The sequence below is a fragment of the Hydra vulgaris genome, chromosome 07 (genome assembly GCF_038396675.1).
Source record: "Hydra vulgaris chromosome 07, alternate assembly HydraT2T_AEP".
Taxonomy (NCBI): Eukaryota; Metazoa; Cnidaria; class Hydrozoa; order Anthoathecata; family Hydridae; genus Hydra; species Hydra vulgaris.
Window position 1 is genome coordinate 19,051,504 of NC_088926.1, and position 6,000 is coordinate 19,057,503.

The 6,000-nt window shown below is 26.5% G+C and overlaps 1 long non-coding RNA gene across 1 annotated transcript in view; it reads right to left on the reverse strand.

The window, feature by feature from the left end:
- Positions 1-5,697, reverse strand: part of LOC136082336 (uncharacterized) — a 29,422-nt gene extending 23,725 nt beyond the window's left edge. Inside the window, exon 1 of the long non-coding RNA XR_010639606.1 lies at positions 5,567-5,697. This is a non-coding gene — a long non-coding RNA (uncharacterized LOC136082336). The remainder of the gene's footprint in view (positions 1-5,566) is intronic.
- Positions 5,698-6,000: the final 303 nt, after the last annotated feature.

The window sequence follows — 6,000 nt, forward strand, 5'->3', positions numbered from 1 at the left end:
CGAACAACCATCATTCGTAAGCAATTATTTATTAAAGCCAACGAAATACGTTCGTCAGGTAACTTTGCCAAAGTGGTATATAATAAATTATTCGCCAAGTCTTTCGAAAAGACTATCTAATTATCAAAAAAAATTAAAATTTTACGTTTTTATGTATAAGAGTATATATGTATGTAATATGTACACATTTATGTGTGCATATACTGATGCATATAAAAACTTTTGAATATTTTCGAAATAACAAAAACATACAAAATGGATTCAACTTATCAGAATGATTTTGAAAAAATATCGAATTTATTTCAAACCAATACTTTTAATTTAGACTATGAATCTTTTTTTTTTTTGTAATTATTTATTTTGCCGTGTAAAAATGTTTACATTGCAAATACATTTATATAAACTATTGGCTGGAGCAAGAAGAAGGTGTATTCAGCCTTATCGCCGAGCCCCATTTAAAAAAAAAATAATAGCAATAAATTCTACATTACCATAACGTAAAAATATATATAAAATAACAAATAGAAATGAAAACCGAAAATAACTAATATAATTAGAAATAAAAAATAGTTTGTTTTTTTTGTTTGTTTTTTTCTAATCTGATCCAGATATTAATTATTTTAATGAGATTAATGGATCAAAATTCGAATGATCTTACTTTTATCCAGATAAAATTAAAAGCATATTAAAAAATGATAATCGAGGTTATTTTAATATAATCCACCTTAATATCAGAAATTTAAAAAAGAACTTTGATATCTTTTTAAATATGATTTGTCAAACTTTAATCTCTATCTTACAGGTTTTAATACAGTGTTTTTAGAGCATAATATTAATAAGCGTGGAGGAGGAGTTCTTTTTTACATAAAAGAAAACATTGGGCATAATATTAGAACCGAAATGAGTGACTCTGATGAAAATATTGAGATTTTAACGGTTGAAATATTAAACAAAAAATTTAAAAATATTTTACTAAACTGCTGCTATCGGCCACCAACTGGAAGAACTGAGTACCTAATCAATTATCTTGTTCATAATATAATAGAAAAGGCTAGTCAAGAAAAGAAAAAAAATTATATACTAGGGGATTTCAACCTAGACTGTTTCCAGTACAATGAAAAACAAAACATTACAAAGTTTTATAACCATTTATTTGAAACGGGAGCAGTACCTATTATAAATAAACCTACCAGAATTACAGAGTTCTTACCAATGACTGTTTCAATATAACGCTCAAAAAAGGTATTGTAAAAACGGATGTTACGGACATTTTCCAATTTTTTTCTGCTTAAGCGCTGACCTCAAAACAAATACGCACGGAAAAGTAACAATAAAAAACGTATTTATAACAACAATAACCAAAATTTATTTAAACATAATTCAAGGCGGGTTTGGTAAATAATGAAAGAAATTACTGGCAAACATAAAACAAGCGCAAATTCGATGCCGAATGCTATAAAAGTAGAAAATAAATTAGTTACCGATTCAAATAAAATTGCTGCCGAATTCAATAAGTTTTTTTCAACAATAGGACATAACCTATCAAATAAGATTCCTTATGTAGACAACAACTCTGTTGACGAATTTATATCGTCACCAAATTCAACTATAAATTTTTCAAATCTAAGTTATTATGAATTTGAAATAACATTTAAATCATTAAAAAGGAATAAAGCAATTGGGCCTGATGATATAAATGGAAATATTATAATTGACTCTTTTAATGTGATCAAAGATATCTTCTACAAAGTCTTTGAAGCTTCTATTACTCAAGGATCTTTTCCAGATAGTTTGAAAATAACAAAAATAACTCCAATCTTAAAAATAGGTGATCATACCAATATAACAAACTATCGTCCTATCTCAGTTTTACCAGTCTTTTCAAAAATATTAGGAAGAATAATGTATAACAGAATAAACACTTATCTTATTGATACTAAACTCCTCTATAAAAATCAATTTGGTTTTTAAAAAAATAATTCAACTGAACACGCTATTCTCCAAGTAACGCGCAGTATTGCCGACTCATTTAAGAATTCTCAATTCACACTAGGCATATTCATTGACTTCTCAAAGGTTTTTGATACTGTTAATCATCATATTTTAATTAAAAAGCTGGAGAGCTATAGTGTAAAAGATAAAACCCTAAATTGGTTTAAAAGCTACCTAAGTAATCGCAAACAATTTGTTTATAATAAAGAATCTTCATCGCAAATAATAACGAATGCAACATGTGGTGTCCCCCATGGGTCCATACTTGGGCCACTGTTATTTTTATTATACATAAATGATCTTAACAAAGCTTCTAACTTAACGACCGTAAATTTTGCGGATGATACGAATTTATTTCAGTCGCACAAAGACATAGATATACTTTTTAATAGTTATATTTATATTTAGTTTAATAAAATGAATAATGAACTAAAATGAATATCATATTGGTTTAGAAAAAATAAATTGTCTTTGAATACGGATAAAACAAAATTTTTACTTTTTTACCCAACCTCTAAAAAAAAAGAGAATCCAAAATATCTTGCCTGACTTATTAATTGACAATACAATCATAAAAAGAGAAAAAGTTACAAAATTCTTAGGAGTCTTGATAGACGAAAACTTATCTTGGAATCAACAAATTGAAAATATTTCCATGAAAGTTGCTAAAAGCATTGGAATTCTATATAAAGCTAGATATATACTAAATAAACGCTAAAATAAACTCAACTATATTATTCATTTATTCATTGCCATATAAACTATGCTAGCATTATATAGGGAAACGCTCACAAAACTAAACTTAAATCTCTCTATCGGCATCAGAAACACTCAGTTCGCATAATTAATTTTGCAAATCGTTTTTCAAGCTCAACACCACTTCTTATAGAAATGAAAGTTTTAAATATATACGAACTAAATATTTTTAATGTTTTATGTTTTATGTTTAAATGTAAAGAAAATGTATCTCCTAGTGTATTTATAAATCTCTATAATTTGAAACCCAAAAACAAATATGAACTTTGTTGTAGTAAAAATATTCAAGAGCCATTTTGCAAAACAAAAATTGACCAGTTTTGTATTTCTTATCGTGGTCCATTTCTCTGGAATAAAATAGTATTACCTAACTTTGATTTTTCTTTCAAGTGGTCTTTTTCTTCTTTTTTAAAGAAATTAAAAGAAATAATATTTTCAGCACAAAATATATTCATCTATTTTTAGTATTTCAAGTTAATATGATTTAATACATTTTCAATATGATTTAATAAATATTTTTGTTTGCTGTATAAAAAATATAATTTATACAACATATATTGAATGCTTTATATTATAATATTATTCAATATTGAGAATGTTACATACCTATGTTATAAAATATTATGTTAAAACTTGCTTAACATCTGAAGATTGTAAAGGGCTTCATGATAAGATCATGTGATCTTCTGGAAGTCCTACCGGTAATATATTCATTGTAAATTTACCTTGTTCATATTATTCTGGAAAATAAATTACAAAAAAAAAAAAAAAAACCCCAACGATGAGTATGATTCATCACTACCATGCTGAACATAAATGTTCTTCCAAAGATACCCTGTATTGCCATGCTGACAACTGCGTAGAGCAAAATAAAAACAATATTGTAATTCAGTATTTCTCTTGGAGAGTAGCTGTTGGGTTAAACCAAAAATTAGCTATTACGTTTTTGCCTGTCGGTCACAATTCTCTCTAGATGCAGGATTTGGGATTCTGAAATCCAAGTTTCGGCGAAGAGAAGTAGCTTTGGTCAAAGAGTTTGCTGCATGCTAAGAAGCTAGTACTTCAATTTCAAAATAACACTAACTAAAATGTTATAAATTCATCAAACTGAATTTATAACATTTTTAAATTATGCGAGCTTTCAACTTTAATTTTCTCAAAAACGCTATTCCGGTCGTTGTCCCGCACAAACAGCTATAACTTGGTCAAAAATAAAGATATTAAGTTAAATTTTTTTTCTTTTCGATCATTTTTCTTTCTACTATACAGTAGTACTAATAACTCCATTTCTAAGACTTGGTCCTTTATCCTGTGAGGTGATATATTGGTTCATATTTTTTATAACCTCATATTGGTTAATTTTTTAAAGCTTTAGTTATACAAATTTCAAAATTACTAGAGTCTTAAGTTGTACGATTAGTCTTGTGGTACCTCCTTATATGGGTCATCACGGTGGCTAGCGATCGAGTCTTCAAATTGGAATTATTTTAAACTTTTTTTGTTTTTTACTATTTTTTATTGAAAGTTATTATTGTTGTACATTGAAAGTTACATGACTTTTTATTATTATACATACATCGACTTATATAGGGATAGGCGCAGTGAGTGTACATACATCGATGGATTTAAGGATAGGCGCAGTGGAGCGCACATACATCGATATATCAAAGGGTTTTGGTTTTAAAAAAATCATCTAATCAGAAATAACTACCTTGACTTCAAGAAGAAAAAAAAGAAGCTACGGTACCGTTGCGCGAGCAACAGCGAATCCAAAGAGTACAACTAATTGACTTTTTGATTTTCATTTCTTAACTTAAATCAAGATATATTCAGGGATTATCCTTTTTCGGAATTCTGGATATCTTTTACAATTTTTAGTTTTTCCGGATATCCAATATTTTCTGCACATACAAGTTTAGTCACATTTAGAAAAATAAAGAACAATTTTGACAAATAAAATTAGAGATAACTTAGCAGAAAGCAAAATTAATAGGAAAATGCGGGAAAATATTTTCCGGACATTTTACCTAAAGAATTTTGCGGATTTTTTAAAGATGACCTGGATGATCTATGGGTATTTCATGGGATTTTGGTATTAGTCATGGTTATTAATATTTATGGAGCTTAAATATTTTTCAATATTATTTATATATTAAGTATACTTTAGTTTGGTTCTCAGTTTCTATCCCTCTGTCTTTAGCTTCATGGTATAACTCCGTAACTTGATGAAATTCTTAACTTGTTTTTTGTTCGAATTGAGCGATTTGTACCATGAACTCTAAGGTGTCAACAAATGAAATATAAATATTATGTAAATAAATATATTTATAAATCAGCAAAAATTTGTTTAAAAAATGTATGAAACATGCAAATCTTTTTTTTTTGTGTATTCAAATTTCAAAACTAGTAGTTTTTTATTGTTTTTCAATTTTAGATATTTGTATATATGTTTTGTCAATAAAAATTTTTTTACAATTTACTTGTAAAAAAAGTATATATATATATATATATATATATATATATATATATATATATATATATATATATATATATATATATATATATATATATATATATATATATTTATATATATATATATATTCTATAAACTCTGACAGAAGAAAGCAGAAGACAATACCTCTTATCACCTTGCTCCTTAGGTAGCGAAATAGTTTACATACACGTTTAAATTCATAAAATATTTAAGCATAAAATTAGTTCTTACATATTTAAGATTTAAACATACATATTAGTAAATATATAACATAATAAATAAATACATAACAAAACAAGTTAAAATACCAAAAATCGTTTTTACCGTTAGATTTAACAAATATTGTTTCATTCTTTATTTAAATGCTTTAATTGTGGCAATAGATTTTATATCATTATTCAGGATCGAGTTCCACTGACGTGGACCACGACGAGTAATTGATTTTTTAAGTGTTGTTGACGGAATGTAAATATTGTTAATAAAATGTCTTTAAGTATCTGTGATTTATTAAAATGAAATGTGGCTGAAAATATGAAGAAAGCATGTTGTTGTGAAGTTTAAACATAAACAATAAATTTTAATAAATATTTAATTCAAATATATTTAAAGCATTACTTTCTTTAAATAAAAGTTTGGCGTATGAATATCTGTTTGTATTAAAAATTAACCGAGTCGCTTGTTTTTGTTTGCTATAAAATTTTTTAATGAAGATGACTGATTACTTGCCCAAGCTACAGTAACTAATATAGCTATGGATT